The following is a 21,581-nucleotide window of genomic DNA, read 5'->3' as shown; positions in this document are numbered from 1 at the left end:
AGTTCCCTAAGGCAGTGGTTGAGTGTTTTCCGGGTGCTCACCTATCTGATATCAGCTTGCAGCTACCTTCTCTCATGCTGAAGTACCCTCACATCAAGTCTATTGTGATTCATGCCGGTATCAACGATATCCTGTCCCGTCAGGGATCGGAGATACTAAAGAATCACTTTGAATCGGTGGTGAAGTATCTCAAAGCCCATGACATCACTGTGTTCATCTCAGGACCCCTTCCCCTGCTTAAGCGTCGGGGAACTGAGGTGTTTAGTCGCATATTTGCTCTGAATGACTGGTTAAGCAACTGGTGCCTTGACAATCACATTGACTATGTGGAGAATTTCGACCTTTTCTGGTTACGTGACTTATTTTTCAGATCAGATGGTCTACATCCCAGCCAGGCCGGCATTGTAATGCTATCCAGCAATATTGAAAAGTGTACACGGGATTGACTCTTGTATAACACTTCAGGGGTTAAGTTAGAGCCAATCTATGAACCAATAGCGGCATTTTGCACTAAGGTTAGACTACCTCGCTCTGGGAGTAGGCCTAACTCTATAAATCATGAAAATGTAGTTGCTATTCGACCACTACCACCTCTACGCATCGCCTGGAACATACCCACTAGGTTTGGGCTGCTAAATGCTAGATCCCTCTCAAATAAAACCTTTATTTTCCATGACTTCATTCTGGCAAACAACTTAGACTTTTTCTTGATAACAGAGACTTGGCTTAACCAAACAGACACTTTACCCTTGATTGAGACAACACCTGTAAAATTCTCCTTCTTCCATAAAGCCAGGCTTTCTGGTCGTGGTGGTGGAATAGCAGTAATACATAAAGATAGTTTTAAATGCTCTCCTGTAAACTCTTTTGGTGTTTTTAATTCATTTGAAATGCTTAGTTTCGTGGTAAATGGTAAGGTCCCTTTATTATGTGTTGCAATTTATAGGCCGCCCAAGATAAACAATTTGTTCATACATGAGTTCTCAGAGCTATTATCCCTGATAATCCCCAAATATGACAATATTGCCATTCTTGGAGATTTTAACATTCACGTCTGCTGCCCTTCCCATGCGCTCGTTAATGATTTTATTAATGTTATTGAGTCTTTCAATATGGTCCAGTCTGTCAAAGAACCCACACATAGTAAAGGACATACCCTTGACCTTGTGCTCTCACTTTGTTGTTTCCCCTACCATGTTGAAGATTTTAGATATCTGTGTATCTGACCACAAGGCCATTACTTTCAATGTGCCCCTTCCTTACCCCATCTCTAATATCTGTCACCCAGTCCGCTACTCTCGCATCATTAACTCCAAGACTGACAGTAATTTTGCTGAGGTCTTTCAGACTTCTGCACTACATTCAAAATTAGGTCCTTTTCAAAACCCTGCTGAGCTCATTGAAACTTTTAAATACCTGCTCAGCCATTCTTGATTCGATAGCACCGCTTAAAGCTGTAAAATCTCTCAAAAAATCTGCGCCGTGGCTAAATGATCACACCCGGCTCATAAAGAGACTGTGCAGAAAAGCTGAGCGGAGATGGAAAGCTGACAAACTACAAATCTCATTAGATATCCTAAAAACTCACATGGCAGACTATCAGTGCGCAGTTAAGGATGCGAGATCGGAGTATTTTTCCAACATTGTTACAAAGAATAGCCATAACCCCAGGACGTTGTTCAAGGAAATAGATTCAGTCATTAATCCCTCCCCTTCCCATAATATCGAACTTTCCCAGGAAATTTCCCAAGAATTTCTTAATTACTTTGTGAATAAGGTTGAGAATATCAGGACTCAGATCACTCCTGACACCCATGATCTCTCTATCTCCGCAAACCTTTTAGTTTTACTAACACATTTTGAACCTGTTACCTCTCTGACTTTAGAAAAAACTATACTTTCAATGAAATCGTCTACCTGCCAATTGGACGCTATAACGACAAGAGTCCTAAAGGAAGTGCTTAGTACAGTTTGCCCGTACATTTTATCTATTATAAATGTTTCCTTAGCCACTGGTAGTTTCCCCTCTGTCTTTAAGCATGCCATAGTCCAGCCCTTGTTAAAGAAACCAAACCTGGACCCCTCTGTCCTTACTAATTACAGGTCCATTTCTAAATTATCGTTTTTGTCCAAGGTTCTAGAAAAAGTTATATCCTCACAGCTGACTACTTTCATGAACAATAATGGTATCTTTGGAAATTTTCAATCAGGTTTTAGAGCCCTCCACAGCACAGAGACCGCCCTTATAAAGGTCACAAATGATTTACTCCTTGCAACTGATGCCGGTGACTGTGCAACACTGGTTCTTTTAGATTTAAGCGCTGCATTTGACACTGTTGACCATTCCATCCTGTTGCCTATTGTTTTTAGAATTGATTTTAAGATTCTATTATTAACTTTTAAGGCTCAAAAGGGTCTTGCACCTCAATATATTTAGTGAGCTTCTGTCTCCTTACGAGCCTGTGCGCAGCCTGAGGTCCTCGGGTGGGGCCCTCCTGGATGTCCCAAGGTCACGACTAGTGACTAAAGGCGATCGGGCTTTCGCTGTCCAAGCTCCAAGACTCTGGAATGCCCTACCTGAGGGCAATGATTTACTCCTTGCAACTGATGCCGGTGACTGTGCAACACTGGTTCTTTTAGATTTAAGCGCTGCATTTGACACTGTTGACCATTCCATCCTGTTGAATCGCTTGGAGAAATGGGTTGGCTTACAGGGAACTGCCCTAGAACTGTTGCGTTCCTACCTTGTAAATAAAACCTTCTCTGTTGTTGCTGGAGATGCCTCCTCCTCTTCGGCTCCTCTTAAGTGTGGTGTTCCTCAAGGGTCTATTCTGGGACCCTTACTGTTTTCAATTTATATGCTGCCTCTGGGCCATGTCATCCGCAATCATAACATCCATTTTCACCGTTATGCGGATGATTCACAACTGTATGTCCCAATCAAACCCCCAATTTCTGGTAGTCTGGATTGCTTAAAGTCCTGCCTTGCTGATATAAATTCCTAGATGTCACAAAATTTTCTCCAGTTAAATACCGACAAAACGGAGATTGTCCTCTTTGGCCCACCAAAGTCCACTAGCTTACTCAAAGATGATCTGGGCAGTTTGTCCGCTAATGTGAAACTAGTTGCCAAAAATGTAGGTGTTTTCTTTGACTCAGATCTTAGTTTTAATGAACAAGTTAAAAGAGTTGTTCAGACTTGTTTCTACCAACTGAGAAACATTTCAAAAATTGGGTCCTTTCTATCCGTTGCTGATCTGATGCTGATCATTTATCTCATCTCGTCTGGACTACTGCAATGCTCTCTACACGTGTTTAAACCAGAAATCCATTTCCCCCTTGCAACTAGTCCAAAATGCTGCTGCTAGGCTTCTGACCAACTCCAAGAGACATGCCCATATTACTCCTGTCCTGGCCTCTCCTCACTGGTTGCCTATTGTTTTTAGAATTGATTTTAAGATTCTATTATTAACTTTTAAGGCTCAAAAGGGTCTTGCACCTCAATATATTTACTGAGCTTCTGTCCCCTTATGAGCCTGTGCGCAGCCTGAGGTCCTCGGGTGGGGCCCTCCTGGATGTCCCAAGGTCACGACTAGTGACTATCGGGCTTTCGCTGTCCGAGCTCCAAGACTCTGGAATGCCCTACCTGAGGCTATCCGACGAGCTGATTCTGTATCATCTTTTAAATCGCTTTTAAAAACACACTTGTTTAAAAAAAAGCCTTTCCTTAATCCTGTGGCTGTTTCTTTAATCACCTTATCTGTGTTGCGTTATCTTTTAAATCTCTCTTGATTACATACTTTTTGCTTTAGATTTTTAGCCTTTCTTTTGTAAATCCTCTGTGTGCTGTGCTCTTTTAAATTGTGTTGATTCTTTTATTTTTTATTTTAATGGTTTTACTTCGTTAACCCTCTGTTACGGAGCTCTTTTACATTGTGTGGTTTCTCTTTTACTCTCATTTCATATTTATTGTAATTTGTTTTAATCTTGTAAAGCACTTTGTAACTTGTGTTAAAAAAAGTGCTCTATAAATAAAGTTTATTATTATTATTATTATTATCATTATTATTATTATTATTATTATATATCAGCCTGTGTGCGTCTGTGACTCCCTGTTTGCCTGAAATTGGGTTTTCAATGATGTTCGGGACGTTTTGGGGAGTAAACCGTCTGTTGTGGGCGTGGCCAGCAGTGAGCTGGTTGCGGCTGTCAATGTGAGGCTAGCAGCCACAGAGCAGGAAGTCAGAGCAACAACAACAATGGCAGAAAGCAGTAAGAAGAGAAAGAAAAGCGAAGTAAAACATGAAGCAGACAAAACCCTGTCAAAAACAATGGCTGTTTTTTTTTTTTTTAAACTGTAAATTGGCTGTTTGCCATCTGCTCCTTCACCGCCTGTGCAGGCTTTGTGGATGCTGGCTCCCTGAGCCTCGGGCTAGATGACAGCTCATCAAGTGCTGGTGACAAGTGACAAGCGCTGGGGCAGCAACTTGACCAGCTGAGGAGGAGGAGGGCGGGACTAATGATACACTTCCTGCATGCTTCAGGCAAAAAGTGCCGTTTCACCCCGTCAGTGTGACATGCAACACTGTTTCTGGACATTACATTTGACTGTGTTCATTATGGGTCGGGGATGGGAGGTGATAAAGGGGGGTGTCGCAGCTCCTTCAAAGCTGAATGGTGACCGGGTTGTGAACTGCACTGGGCCTGAATGACATGCTAGTATCAGCTGTGTTGTGGATTCTGCACGCATGGCTGCTCCTTCTCCACACCACTGGAGCTGGTGCTTACCCACCCAGTTTATTAATTCAGCCTCGCTGCTCGCCTCACTGTCCCCCACAGCACACACACACACACACTCGCTTTAATCTGGGTTATTAGAGGGGCTGTGGTGAGCCGTGCTATCTAAGAGTGTTATAAGGCTGTACTCCCTCATCTTAATGCCTTTATAGGTTTGCATTAATGTAGGACTTCAATGGAGCTGGTGAAAATCCTTTGATGCACTGCATATTTGAACCTCTTAGAATACGCAGCCTGGGTAAGAAATGGCCTCTCTACGCAAAAGTGTGACTCTTTCTAGTAAAGGGAGACTATAAAAAAATGTGTAAGTAATGTTGACTGCATAAAACGCTTTGATGTTTGTCACTTTTCAGCATATTTCATACATACATTTCATTCACAGTTTCAATCTTCAGAAAAGATTGTTGTGCAAGCTACTCCAGGGAAGCAAGTTTCTCAAAATATGAGCGTTAGATTGGTCAAGGGTTTTTATTCTATCTTCTGACATTTCCTCTTTTAACTTGGAGTGTTTTATTTTTCAGTGAAACCTGGCTGAGATGTGGAAAGCCTCGCCAGCTGGATGAACTGTGTCCCCTGATTTTGAACTCATCAATTCTCACAGAGCCAGTGGCTGTGTGTGTGTGTGTGTGTGTGTGTATGTGTGTGTGTGTGTGTGCGTGCTATGTGTCACACTGCAACATAAAAAAAAAATCATCTCCCCATTAATTTTGAAATGTTACTATAATTACTGCCTGAGGAAGACTTTAGGATTGAAAAATTAGTACTGTATTAAATAAAGTATTTAGAAAGGCGCTTCAATCTAGTGTGCAGATAATCCCCCTCTTTTTAATCACTTAGTATAATTACTGTAAACAAATGGATGTGAAGATTGGTAGCTTTTTGTGGCAGAATTTGTGCCACCAGGTCAGAGTTTGCAGGAAATTAGCTGCATTGTTTTACGGCACAAAACAGGAACCAGTTTCACTTTGCAAGTAATCTGCAATTATATTCCACAGATCTGTTTCAGTTTCAAGTTTATTTTTTCATTTGCATAAAAATGTATTGGAAATATTATCAAGAGCCTCACGTCATTCAGGCAAAAAACACATTAGAGACAGGGTGAAAAGAACAAGGACACATAAGGAGCAAGAAAAAAAACACATTGTCATCAAATAAAAGGACAGAGACACATGAAACAAGATAAAAGCATGATAAAACATAAAACATTTACAGCCAACAAACAAGAACACCTTAAGGCTAGAAAATCCACTTCCAACAGCATCTAGCTACATTTAAGGGTGCTTTCACACCAGCCTTGTTTAGTCTGTTTAAATCGAACTCCGGAGCGTTATCCCCTTGGTTCGGATCGTTTGGGGTGTGAACACCCTAATCGAACCCTGGTGCGCTCTCTGGTCTGCCTCGAAGAGCTGGTCTCAGGCCGCTTCCAAGTGACTCTGGACCGGTTCATTTCTGGTGAGGACACCATTCAAACCAATCGCAGGAAACGTAACATTATCTTGGCATTTTATTGGTTAAAAACAACATCTGTTTTGGTGACTGGTGAAACAACAATCAACTTTTGGGGATTTTTGCATGATTGCAATCGTCAGCTCTATAGTTTGGACCAACTTACCTCACTGCTCCCATATGGCAAATGTAAACAAGTCGTGGTAGGATCTCATCAGAGCCAGCCTTCTTCTGTGATAAGATTGTCTGACTGCAGAGTGTCTTCCTCGAAATGCCTGTATTTTTAAAATTAAAATTATTTAATACCTGCATTCTTGACAGGCGTTCAGATGCGCAGTCCTCTAGAGTCTGATCTGCCTCCAAATCAAGGCCAACATGAACAGAACCGGACGTTGCTCCATGATGTATGATATAGTCTAGGCAGAAGTTGTGAGGGTTTTGTTGTATTTTTACCCGCTAAGTGACCAATAATCAAACAACATTTTCAACTACATGGCTTTGTTTACAAGCTCTGGACCGTTTGATTTTTGGCTTTGTGAAAGCGAACCGGACCAACTGAAAAAAAAAAAAACGATATCGCATCACGGTATCGCATCAGGTGTGAACCAAGGAAGCGGACTATCAGGTGTGAAAGCGCTCCCAAATTGTTACGGCCGTGGCTGTACCCCCAGAAGATTCCCTAGTGTTTCCTTGTGTTCCCCCTCCCCTGTGTTCCCAGTGCTCCCCTGTCTGTCTCTCTCTCTCTGTCTCTGTCTATGTTTTGTTTGTGTGTGTATTGGCGTGGGCGTGGTCTCCCTTCCTCGTTCTCCTGGCTCCCGGCTCTGCTCACCTGCCTCTCATCAGCTCATCCGCCTGCAGTCTATCTACCCCGGCTCTTCGACCATTCTTCGCCAGATTGTTGTTTCGACCTCAGTGGTAGTTACTCTTCCAGGCCAACTTAGTTTGAACTCCTAGTGATTTTGTCTCTTCGGGTTTCATGTTCCTAACCAGCCTCTCTTGTGCCCCAGGATCATCACCCAAACTCCGCCAAATGCGAGCACAACTCGGTCAAGAAAATCCTCCTTAGGTGCACGGCCAAAGATTAATACATGAAGAAAGAAAAGCCAGCACTCTTAATGTCCTTTTATCATATATTTGAATGGGCAGCTATAGAGCACAAACGACGGACGCGTTTCAGCAATAAGCCATCATCAGCGTTGTGTTGCTCCAAGCGGAAGTGACACTTAAATACATACATGCATACAGTTCAATTAATTATACAATCAATGTGAAAAATACCTGATCAAAGAGTCACTATCAAAGATAAATCAACGTACCAGGTTCCCCCACTCAGTACGGATAACTCCAGGAATACACAATCCACAGCATAGACATAACACTTAGGAAAAAATAAATATCAAGAAAAATGCAATATAAGAATAGAAGAATAAAAAATATAGCTAAATGTCTCTGCACATATCTCACAAATTGTAATCATTTAAAAAAACAGGTCCTCTACACAGAAAATGGAAATGAAGGGAGGCTAAATCTTCCCTTATTTTTTCCTAAGTGTTATGTCTATGCTGTGGATTGTGTATTCCTGGAGTTATCCGTACTGAGTGGGGGAACCTGGTACGTTGATTTATCTTTGATAGTGACTCTTTCATCACCCGCCTGCCTGTCTTCCTGCTTGTCTCCCTGCCTGCCTGCCAGCAACTTCCTGCCACGCTTCCCCCTCATCCCACGCTCACGCCAAGCCCCGCTCCTCCTCACCATCACCTCCCCCCCCCCCAGCTGCCACCGGATTCCCATTCCCTGCCCATCAGCCCTTCATCCAGATCCTCCTTTACAATAAAACCTTTTTTCTTACCAACACCGCTCTGTCCGTGTGCTGCGTTTGGGTCCCTCCTGTGTTCGTAACGCAAATGGTGCTATGAGTAACATGTTGTGTTTCTCAGAATCAAGACCACATTTCCCATAATCTGTCGTAAGGAGGGTGTTTCTCCCGGTTCCCCTGCTCCTCCTGGTGTGTGTTTTGAAGGATAAGAGCCAGTAAAAGTGAATATGCATTCTGATGAAGTATTAGGCACAATGAATCAGCCAATAGGGTCACTGGAGGTTATTCATGAACATTTGTGCAATGTGGATTAGGTGGATTACCATGCCAGTTGTGCCATTTCTTGTTTGTTTATTGGTTTTCTTTTTGTTTGCTTTCCATTTGAACATCTACACAGTGATTCATTAACAGGCACACTCTTATTTGTGAAATAAATATTAAATAAATAAATGTTAAATATGCTTTAACATTACAAATGTTTAACAAATTAGGTTACAAAGTATCATAGGGCATCAGATTGTCATCATTCTGTTGGACATCTCAATTTTTCATCACTAGGTGAAACTCCGCAGCATTGAGCAATAATTGGGTCCCTGCAAACTGCACAACAAATAGGTCAATACACAAAAAAAAAAACCTGGACCCATTCCTAATTGGCTACAAAATCCACGCATTCAAAACTGTGAGTATGTTTTAATTCTTGTTGACAGCTGCAGCCGATTTGCACGGCCATGGTCAGGACCGTCGGTTCAGACTGGGCACATTAGAGTGAGTTCCCTTTCACTGTTATTTTTCACATGGTTACCTCACTTAATGACTATCTCGTTGCTTAGCTCTTGGCAGTGCATGCAACACCGTTCATTACCTATCTGTGGACTGATCAGATGATCGGATGATGCAGGGAGAATGTAAATGAAGCTGTGTGAGATTCAAATCACGGAGGCTTCTTCACACGAAGGATGGATGGATATTGTTTTAGAAAAGTGCTATACAAATGAAGTTTTGTTACATTATTATAGATGAAATGCAAAAGTACTGCACTTGATCACTTGATAATGCTTTCACCAGTCTCAATGATTCATTTCTAGGTGAAATCTGCACAGTAAGACAGTAAAAGTTCCCTAATGGATCTTCATTATACAGAGTTTTGCACATGACAACTTTGGCTTTGTTTGATGTCACATAATGAATGTGATCCGCTGTCTTTGTACACAGCTGTGGACAACTGGACTGTACGAATTAAATATACAACTCTCATTTAGCATTTTAACCTGCACCACTGCTCAGAATAGAGCGAGAGTAATCAGACTCTATGAAGGCAGCCACCGCCAAGGTAAATTAAGTTCTCAGTAACGGGTCGCAGATTTTGTGCGAAATGCTATCACTGTTGTATTTTATGAGTAACCCCCATACTGCCATATTCCCGGAAACGCAAAAGGCATTTTGAAAAAGAAGGTTTGTGAAAGTCAGGAAAATGGCAAAAGCTTTTGCTACAGATGAGAAGCAGAATCTCCTGTTATGTGCTGCAAGGCGGTAGCTTTCTGTCCCAATACATGAGAAACACATGGAAAGAAGAGTATGAATCTCTCGCTGTTGCCCAGGTTACGTTACACTGATGGATTAAAAGGTTTGAGTGAAGACCGTAAATAACTGAACCATAACTCCATAATTGCATGTCTTGGCCTCAACTTATATAATGGAGCTTTTAACTCCCTATATACAGAAGCGTAGTCTGACAGCGGATCTTCAAATAAAGCCTCTTGACTGTTTCAAAGTCTAGATTAAAAATAAAATGTGATTATTTCCAGTCAAAGCCCCAAAACTTCAGAACAACCTGTGTTGTGTATCTTCTTTTAAGACAAACTGAAAACTCCTTTTATAAATGAACTTATAGATGTAATGGATGTAAATCTGTCTCTTCATGTTTTTTTGTTTTTTTTGCAAACTCCCTTACTTTACAAATCAAATGCATTTAACACATAAATATGTGAGCGACAGACTTAATGAATGATTCCCAACGTCTTGACATCTCAATTAAAGGAGGGTTCTTCAAGGGTTCTTCAGTTAGGGTGCTGGCTCTATATTGAACATGAATGACCACTGATTTGTTAAAATAAAATAAGATCAAAATAAGACGTTCTGCTGATTTGGATAATTTAATGCATTCTTAAAAGGTTCTTTACAGCACCATACTGGGTTCTGCTATGGTACAAACCTATAAAGAACCATTTTCTGCTACTATACAAAACCCTTTTTGATAAGAGTGTGTGAACACTCAATGCTGTTCAGGTATCCAGACCCAAATGGAACATAATGGATTTAGACACTCATCCCTGTCTCATTTGGAGATTGTTAGAAAGTCGGTTCTGTTTTTAGTGAATTTGGGGCAGGCGGTAGCTCTCCACTCTCCAAATGAGACGTTTGGAGGAGGCAGCTGCAAATTAACAGCTTAGACCCAAAGTCGGTTTGCCCTTCTGAGTTTTAGTTTGTGATTTTTTTATTTTTGTTTCTGTCAGCCTGTCAGGTTTTTTAATCAGGATCAAAGGCTGTTTTTTGCGTGTTCCTCCCTTATCTTTGCTGGCCAAATTTCACAGTCTCTCCAGGCGTTTTCTTTTTGCCCACCTGCCCTTAAAGGAGAATACCGGTGTCATTTAGAGTTACGGCCCATTTACTAAAGTCTAGTTTACATTTCCCCCGCTGATTTTGGAACGCATGCTGCATGTAATTACCGTATTTCCTCTAACCGTAGTCAATTAAAAGCCGGGTCTCCGATAATGGCTGGGGCCGTGGTCAACACGGACAAATAAAGGCCGGCCTCAAATACAGGCCGGGGAAAAAAACAAAGGAAACAAGACTAGGTCAAAACCTAGTATATGGCTGGACCGTGTCCGTCTCCTCTCTCCACCGCTGTCCTCTCCACCGCGCCCACGGCCCACATTGATCCTCCCGATCCGAGCCCCGGACGCCCAGTGACACATTGGCGTCGGGACCCCCGCCGAAATCTCGGCCGGATCACCGGGAACACATCGGTGCCCAGCTATCGGCACTGGCCGGAACCGTGCCCCCGGGAAACTGTCAGGTGGACTGAGCTCGCGCATATGCATAGAAATAAAAGCCGATATGATATAACTGTATAGATTCTATTCTTAGCTTCAGTTAGCTTCAGTTAGCTTCAGCTTACATGCAAACAACGGTGGATACCGGTAAACTCCTGGTGCCTGTTTGTAACTGTAGTTTGTAGTAACGTACAAGTGCCACAAGATGGCTCGGCCGGCGGAAGTCTCTGGAGCATGCCGTCGTCGATTACTGTAATTATTGGTAATGCATTGCAGTAACAAAAAAACGGCTACCTAACGTACCCCAACAGAAGAAGATCAGAAAACAAGGAGGCTTCGTACTAAAATATGAGCAAATATACTTATCAAACAGAGGGAATTAGAAATAAAGGCCTGTCTCTAATATAAGCCTGCTTCCAATAAAGGCCTGGTACCCTCTGCAGTTGAGGTAAATAAAGGCCTGGGCCAATATTAGAGGAATTACGGTAGATGTGAATATTTACTCATTTTGTTCGGCCTGGAAATAAGCAGAGTTGACAAGCTAACTGTCTACAACAAGAAGTTTTTGCGCACTCCAGTGTTGCAGTCGAGTCACCAAACCTCGTGTCCAAGTCGAGTCGCAAGGCCTCAGTGCGACTCGACTTGGATCAGCATCCGTTGCGGTTGCTAGGCAGCATTCAGAAGAAGCAATTTTGTGATTGGTTATGGGATAAACTAACTCCAGAGGACTCAATGCTTTTCAGAACGCCCCTCTTTTAAATCAGCTAAACTTTTTTTCAGACTATAATGAAATTGCAAACAAAATTTAGGTTAACGCTGAAAAAATGTGTAGCCTATATCTAAGGTGGTGAAGTCCCAGCTTCAAGTTCAGGTCCTCAGTGCGAAGGTCTGTGTCTGAGTCATCAATATTCAAGTCCGAGTCGGGTCACATGTCAGCAAAATCCCAGGACAACACTTGCATTCCCATAATAAAACAGTGGGAGGTGTGGAGCCAACAGAGAGTCATCACCTAACGCCTTGGACACACTGACTGCACCACTGTGTTGTGCTTAATGCAACTGACGCCTGTATCTGAACGCCGCGAGCGCCATCAAGACCGCCCGGTTCAACACTGGCCTCATTTTTTAATAAGAACCCGCTATGCCTATATGTTGTTTTGCTGTATTGCCTTCCTTTAATACATACTCCAGTGGTGTATAAACCTGTGGGGCAGAAGTAATTCAGCTCAGAATGAATGTTAGTTAATTCCAGTGTTAGCTTTGTGTTAATAAGCCTTGCTAGGCCTTTGGTTACAGCAAAACATAAATATACAATCAATAGTTTCTCTTGCAAAAAATGCACCATAGTCTTTGGTTGTCATTAATCATACTCACCAGAACAGACAGTCTTCAAATGTTTCCCTGTTATTTTTCTCACAGGTTATAAATAAGCAAAGACAGATGGGAAACAGACTGGCTTCTCTCTGCTCGGTGTAGTGTAGAGTGAGCTTCCTTCTTTGGTGCAGTTTGGAGCCGGTGAATGGAGGAAATAGGATGTAATCATTTTAATTGCACTTCACTGCTCGTGTTAAAACGCATCCTCTTTCCTGTCCCCATGTGAATTTGAAATGAATACTGCATATCATTGTGAACAAGTGCCTTTATTGTGACTGCCTCATATTGACACCGCATTAACAGAAGCTTTATTGGCTCTCATAGCTTTACTGAATATACTGGGCGAGTGGGCGATTTAACAGCTCTTGTAAATCAAAATGATGTACAGCCTTCCGCCTCCTGGGAAACACCGTGAAATAAATGAAAAGCAATCGTTTTTATACTTTGGAGTGTAGAGCTTTATTGAGCCAATAAAATGAATGGCCACCTGTAAGAGATATTGACTTTGAAGAACCAGTGGCTCAGTTCTATACCTACACAAAATGGTTCAGGTATGAAGTCTATTTTTAGAATATCAAATCCGTTCAATATCGCTTTGATGGCGTTTCAATTAAACTGAGCTGTTTGCTCCCGATTCCCTTCAGAATAAAACATTTTTAATGCTCGCACAAACCAAACACTGAAAGCAAGCATAAGCAACATATTCTTCCGAAAAATTTTGCTTTTTCTGGTTTTTATTTGAAATGACGGCTATAAACATGCTGCTCAGTGGCCGTGTGGACTAGCATCACACAACCTTTCATTTGAAGCAACATGAATCCAAATTACATTTTAACAGTGAAAACAAGCCATCCGAAGTGATCTGCAGATAATGAAAAGTAGAGCTGTGATCAAGGAAATGAATCAGAAAATGAATTATGAAATGGTTCAGTTCAGATGAAATTACCTTTGCGCTTGTTTTCGCAATGTTCACTGATGTTCTGCCGTTTCTGTCTGCACCTGCTGCTGCTGACCTCCCGTGACCCCTGACCTCTCTGCAGCTCGTCGCTCCCCTCCCTCCTCTGGCTCGATCCCATCTCCTAACAAGCTGTCTCTCCTTCCTCATACGTCCCGTCTACAATTACTCCCCACTTCCCTGCATCACAGCGCCTGGTGTCCAGCCCCCATGAATCACAGTCTTTAGCACTTTTTGAATTTGCACAGCGATAGCGGTGTAGACGAAAGGTTATCCTCAACTGATTTCTCACCATCCTCTCTTGGTTGGTGTTAGTTGTCAGTTATCAAAATATTTGATCAATCACAGTAGCAAAGCAGATGGACATAATCTGGAAACGCCTCAGAGCAACAACAATCATGGCGGCGTTCACTTCCGAGCTTTTAAATACACTGATTGCTCCTGTTTTAATTCATCGATTCCATTACGTTTTTTAAAGTCATCATGAAAGGAACTTGCATTACTTTTACTTCCTGGAAAACATAGTATCTTTCATGGTGACCTCATGCTGCACTAGTAGGCGTAAAATATAAATTTCTAACCAATAGATTTTTGAACAATCTGGCCCCTCCGCACCCCTCCGATCGAATAAAATTGCCCTTCTCTCCCTGACTGATATTCCATTGGTTTAGATTTTTGAATGATTCCTCACTGCATTATGTCCCGCCCCAACATCCTGTTCCAACAGGAAATGCATCAAATCCAGGAAGTAAAGATGCCATTTCATGGGGTCTTTAAGGACTGACAAAATCGCTAAATCTAGCTGGCTATCATCCAATTTCTTTGCCGGCGCTGCAATTTTGCTAGTTGTTGTTGCGCTCTGTAACGCTCGTCATAAGTAGGTTTGTCCCGCCTACAAAGACCATCCAATCAGGTTTGTCAGACAATATCTGTCCAAATTCACTGCCGGTGGATAGGCTTGGTCCAGACCGCTATGAATGAAGGACACCAGGCGATGCATCACACACTGCGCAGACATCAAACAACATCCAACCTTTCAGATAATGGCTATAGTCTGGAGTAACTGGCCGTACTCCAGTTCATGCCCCTTTGACACCCTGCGATGGTTTATCCCTGTTGCCATGAATAAACCAGTTAACTCATATTCCTGTCTGCCTGTGGTGTCCCACAGCTACAACAGTCCGCCAGCAGAAAGTATGAAAAAGATGCAACTGCCATCTACTAGGGATGGGACGATCTGCTTATCTCATGATACGATTCGATACGCGATACGGGGTTCACGATTCGATACAACCACGATACGGTGTGATAAATAAATGTTCAGTGACAATAAAGTCTGACAGAATTATGTTTATTTCTGAGACAGAAATCTTTCTAGTGATGCCATTGGCTAGCTAGAATGTAAACAACAATTTAAAAATGTCATTACAAAGTGTAAATAATATAATTTGGATGGAGAGCTTGTGAAACTGTGATGGTCAAGCCGTCTCAATTGTGATTACGACAGCAGAATAATATGGAGCTAATATCGCCATTCATTTTTTTGCCCCACGACACGTATTGTCACAGTTTTTGTATTGCGATATATTGAATTTCGATATATTGTCCCATCCCTACCAGCTACCCTATTTGACTGATCAGTAGGTTACTTCTAATAAAAGGGAAAGAAATGATAAAGTACTGCGGTTCGACCAATTTTTTTGAAGCCCAATATCAATAGCCTACAGATATTTTGGATTGAAGCTGCCAATAGCCAACATTTTGTGCCAATATTTTGTACTATCTACAGAAGTTTGACCATTTTCATGCCAAAAATCTTCTTTTAAATCCACCCAGATTACAATAATTCAACATTTCCTCCAGACTTTTATTCTTTGCAGGGTGGAAAAGCCTCTCAAGCCTCTCAAGCCTCCGTTTTCATTGCACATTTTACAGACTGACACCCTGAAAGCTGCTGAGTAAAATCATATCCTCACCTCCATCTTTGGGCCATCCTGAATTGGGCGTTACATCATATTATGTGAACAATGACTGGTGGACTTTCCTTGAAAGGCCAATATCAGCCCAATATACTGGCGAACCAATATCATTGTAAATCTAGCTGTAACCATGGTTTCATTGACATCAAAATATATCCATAAAGCTGTGCAGTTTTCTTTAATATCATGACCCAGTGGTTTTAGGTCAGCTTCAAAGCATGTTGGACAGTAGGACAGTGTTTACAGAATAATAATGCTTTCATCCACAAGGCAGCAGCAGTTACAGGATAATAGTTGTGAATAGATCTCTTTCATCTCTTAAGGTTTATTGCCAGTGAATGTGATGAAGGCGATTTGCTGTAAATGTTGTATAATTTCTCTGGATTGTTCTGTTGTGTTCATGTTGAGTCACTTCAGAAAGACCCATTGGTTTTACTGCTTTATTGTTAATGAGTTAAGATTTTAATATCTTTATTAATGAGCATCTGGACATTTTGCTGTTCACCAGAACACAGATGCACCCTCTCACACTTTGGGCACATCGAAAAATGATTTCCCTATGCAAAGGAAAGACAGATTTGACAATTTGGAAAAGCATATTAGAGGACTCCAAAAACATCACAACTTTTCCAATGACGCTTTACATGAAATATAGCAATATTAAAACAAAAAGGTCTTTTAAAGGAAAGATATATAGAACATAGTGAGACAGTGGGCAAGCATCAAACTTTTAGCTAGGCAGACCACGAAAGAAGCAGAGGAAAGAACAAAGTGAAAGATAATGAGGAAGAGGTCTGTTTCCCTCGCTCCCCTAGAGATAAATGACATATTTGCATCTTATTGCACAGATGAAATTGTCAAAAGTAGTTCAGAGTGACCCCGTCTTTCTGGAAACACATCATACAGCTATGTCTGAAGAGTATGGAGAAGCACTGGATAGTATATTCACTGTTACTCAGGTTTTGAAAACAATGAAACTCTTTCAAGACAGGAGTGCCATGCCAGGACGGCTTCAATATACATTTTTTTCCCCCACAAATGAATGTAATTTCTCATTCACCTTATCAACACTAGGACAAAAAAAATGAAGAATTGTTCACATCCCTTGGCATAACTATATTGATTTACAATAAACATTGTGTATTTCAGTTTTGCCAACAGGTCATTAATTGATTGAGAAAGTCATTTTCGTAATGGCTGCACATTTTGAAAAGAAACTCTCATGAGGTCTGGCCAGGGTCGTTTTTTAAAAAAGTGTTGGTTATGGTTGGTGTCTAAATCGCTTACAGCAATTCATAAGTGCTTATTTGCTGGACTTGTCTCCCTACTGAGTTTAGAGAGGAAATTTGTCTTGAATGAGCAATTATCAGTATGAGGCATGGTGGCAGGAGGTGAGTGCTTTACTCTCCTTTGCTTCAAAATGACCTGGACATCCAAGTTTGAGTTTTATGAGGCAAAATCTGTTTGAAATTACATTTTACCAGTGGGAGTTTGCTTTTTAACAGCGGTATGGCAGTTTTTCTTATTTTTTTTGTCTGAAATCTTGTTTTAATAATAAAAAAAAATAGTAACCGTTTGTACCATCTATGTTATGTTTAGCCTGTATTTGGTTAACAGGATTCAACTTTTCTTAACATGAAAGGTAGTTAGTATCCAGTGCAGGTGGTTAATAGCTTAGTAACTTTGTAACAACTATGTACTAACATTTCCTTGTATCACCTAACCATTGCCAATCCTCTTGATATAGCAAATTACATCTGCATTATTATATGCATACAAAATGAACAAGAGTCATCAATGGCAATGCCACAAAACAGTGGCACTTTACAAGCATGTGTTAATACTCATAACCTGACACTTGACTATAAACTTTGCAGTTATATTTTGTGCAGACAATCACAGAGGTAATAGATAATGTGATGAATAGCCCTTCACAATTAGATTGGACACCTATTACTTCCTTGGTCCCTCCTGTAAAAACTATCAACATCTTTAAGTGTCCGAACACGTAGGTCTTCTTGGAAATTGATCTTATTTAACATAGTTATTTCATACAGTGTAGGTGCAGACACAAAAAACCACACATGCTTGTAGTAAACGTAACACACAACATACAGTATTCACATGCAGACTGTACAAAGATACCAAGAGTCTCTTCATCCCAAAATACGTTCACAGGAATTCATCCATACATGAAAATTGAAAAAGTCTGGAGCAGCAAGAAAATAGCAAAAGTATAGTGTCTGGTTTTTTTTCACCACAGGCACTGAAGAATACAAATTCAGTACATTCAATATTGGAGCGTCACACCTACATCTTGTTTGTGCCGGATGACTCTGCAGCAACGCATCTCATGCCATCAAGAGTCATCGGTTGTCAGTTTTGTAGTGTTTCACATTATTGTAGATACCGCTGACTTCTCTGGCAGTAATAAATCAACACAAATGGATACCAGTTGTCTTAGAACAATGGAAAAATAATAGGTTAGACAAAATAAATCCTAGGAATCAAGGAATAATAACAATTTTTTAAGCGCTTATCAAAACGCTGTTAAAAAGTGCTTTACAAGATAAATTCAGATTTGGTGTAGGATGACACCGGTAACAATATTGTTGCTGAATATATATATATAAGTCTCTTTTTATACTTTTGTTTTACAGTAAAGGAGGAAAGACTGAACTAGAGAAGTTGAAGTTGTGGGTGTAAACGGACATTCTCAAACAGGCTGATGCTTTATTTCTATTGTGCTGTGGTTCATTCTTACACTAGGCTTGTTTGTCTGACCTACAGTATTGCCCACAATGCTCAATATATAATAACACTCCTTACTCTGCTCTGTGGAATATAGAAATAACCTCTGTTTAAAAAAACAGTTATGTGAACAGAATTTCCCTACAGCCAATTGGCCAGAAACTCACAGGAAGCTGTCTTCTATTAGAGTTCATTCAAATAAATGTATCAGATCAACGGCACTCAGCCCAAGTGAGTAACAGTATCCAATAGGGAGCCACTCTACCAGAGAGGTCAAATCATGTTATAATGGGGCCTCGCTGCTGCAGGGAGTAACATCGCACATCAGAATGAGTTATGAGTGTGACATCCCAAGTCTATATCAGGTCCTATTAGACCGCTAGAATGAAAACCAGCAGTACTTCTAGTTGGGAGCCAATGGTATAGAGGCTTTGCAGTTGCGTCACAAATCTCCTAGCGAGCACGTCTGGCGCCATCATGGAGGTCCTTTGGAGAATAGACACTTTATACAAACATGGCTGGTGTACTTTTGCTTCGTCTTAGCAGGGTATAGATCGGTTCTCACCATTGCCAGCAATGTTAAAAAGCCAATTTTCTGTCGCCGCTGACTCTGTGATCACTTATTTTATGTTTCAACATAGTGTATAACACAATACAGGTGTTGTCATTAACATATTGTTCTGTTTCTGTTGTCAGACGACTACACGACTATAAAAAGGTGATTTGATTGTCACAAAATGCTAACTGGCTAATCAAGGCTAACGGTAATTTCTGTGCTGTTAGCATTTTGTGACCCTCGAACAAATCACTTTTTTTATACTGGTGCAGTCATATGACAACAGAAACAGAAAGATGTCAGTGACAACATCTGTATTGTGTTACACGCTGTACTGAAACAAAATAGGTGATCACAGACAGCTGCCACAGAAAGTTGGCTAACATCAACAAGTGATTTAGTTGACATTGTTGCAACAAGTTTCAATCACAAAAACTTTTTTTTTTGTATATTGGACATAAAGAAATTCTTTATGTGGCGCGGAGCATGTAATGGGGAGGGCAGGACAGAAGTCAGCGATAACAAGAGGTAAGGTGAAGATAATAACAGACTAGCTACGCCAGTTAGCTAGCAACCAGCTAACATTAGCCTAATCATAGCTAACATTGGCTTGTAGTACATTAGTTAGCTAGCCGACATTATATTCAAATATTCCCTCAGGGTTGTTACACTACAGGTCCAGAAAAGTGTAAAAAGCATAAATGTTAAGAAAAGTAGGGGAAAATACTGTTGTTCAACCCTGGTACACAAGCATGTTTTTATGTCAGCTAATTTTAGACACCAATGTCATATGTCACATATTGTTATATTATTGTTATTATTGTGAAGAATAATCTTCAGCTATAGCATACGGTGGCATAGTTGTGACAAAGTTGAATAGTATCGCTCATTATTTTGTCTCCGATATACACTTATATACTTACAGTACACAGTTATTGGCACCCTTGATAACCTTCACTCCTGAACTTGGCATATAAACTTGAATTTTAGAGATGTGAGTGCTGCGCCTGTACACTAGTTTTAAGTCTAGCAACACTCCTGGTTGTAAGTAAAAGTGAACACACTGATGAGGTAGATTTGTTTCCAAATTTAGGTTACTGTGACACAGTAAACCATCTTGTTTTCAGTCCTAGCTTCTTTGGTCCTATCGCTACTTAAAGCACTACAGGTTGAGAAGAGTCAGCTCAGTTAACCTGAACAAAAAGTTGGGTTTTGCCTTTAGTAGTTAGCTATTAGCCAGCATCTAATTTAGCAAAGCAATCAATGTTAATATTAGAATGTAACTACTAACTACGAGCTTCTACTAGATACGTTAGCTTGTGCGAAAAATCAGACGTGTTTACAACAAGACAGTGATGGTTAGCTGACCAGATAGCCTACTATGATTTGCTAGCTAACAAGCTGACATTATCATAACAAAATCCATCAGATTTATCACTGACAAATGATCAAAAACAGCACAGAAATTAACCCTGTCTATTGAATTCTGTCAGCCCAGTAGTAGGTTTAGAAATGCAATCAGCTGCCTCCAATATGGCCGCCAGAGGGTGCGTTACGTCACTGAAAGCCTTCTATAACCTTCTCCTTTAAGTTATCACATTTTTTGTATATGAGATATAAGAAATTAGCAGGTACTGTCGCTGAATAATATTCTTTAAAAGGTGCATCAGCGTTTCTATCATTTCTTCCAGTCCCGTTTTAAAAATTTAATAAACTGATGCCACCCAGAGATTTAAAGTATTCAAAACACCTATTTTGAAACAGCAGAAAGTTTTTTTAAGTACACCACCCAGCAACCAAGTATTTTCCTAATAATCACAGCTCACACAGACAAACAGCTTCACATAATCTTGTAAGCTTTAGACTCAGTTACATATACTTACAGCAGACAATACATGTGTGTGGGCCAATGGAGGCCCTCTGTTTTTCCCATTCATGGGTTAATTGCACAAGACTGTTCATAGAGAGAAAAAAAGGAAATAACAGCAAAACAGTTTCTTATTAGGGATTTACATGGCACATTCATAACAGGCTCATGACACATTCAAAAATAATATTTAATTGAGTATCATTACAACTTTATGTACATGTTCACAAAGCAGATTTCAGAATAAAGGCCTGGATAAATATAATTTTCAGTTTAAAAAATATGTAAGTAGATGGGTCACATACAGTAATAATCATGGCTTCCCCCGTCGCTGTTCTGCACTTCTATAAGTCATAATGACAAAAAATTATTAAATTATTCAACAGGAAAAGAAAAAACAGGTTGAGTGTTAATATCCCTGTGTCGCCTGCAGAATCGTTCCCTTCCATTTGTGTGCAAATTTTGGTTCCCTGTTATAATATGCATGGCTGTTCAGTCATTAAATAAAACCATGGATTTCATGGCTCAAGTGAGGTATTTATAAAGTATTAGTAGAGGTGTGCACATCCAACCCAAATTGGGATCAAGTGTCAAAACTCACAGTAAAACGGAAGAATATCCACTGAATTTAAAGTATCACATTAAACAATAATACAAAACTAACCAGCTCTCATTCACTGTATCTCAAGTAAGGGCTTTGTAATTAAAGGTGCAAGCATTTTAACATCAATAAATCATTACCACATGGATTTTAAAACATTGGTGTTTACCGTAAACAAAAAAGCGCATTGGTGAGAAGGTCGGCAGCCTCTACCGGCCTCTACACTGCATTTTACATTGTGTGCCACTTTGTTTGATTTCTCGTCAAATCAGAGTCAGAGTTTCTGGCAGATGCTGGAACGAGTGAAAAGCAGACAGAAAAATCACTTCCAACATGTTTATTCTCTTCAGTAAAGTGAAAGCGAAAACCTTTGACCAAAGCCAT

Source organism: Centroberyx gerrardi, chromosome 8 (genome assembly GCF_048128805.1).
Source record: "Centroberyx gerrardi isolate f3 chromosome 8, fCenGer3.hap1.cur.20231027, whole genome shotgun sequence".
Classification (NCBI taxonomy): Eukaryota; Metazoa; Chordata; class Actinopteri; order Beryciformes; family Berycidae; genus Centroberyx; species Centroberyx gerrardi.
Note: the sequence above shows the minus strand (reverse complement) of the source record.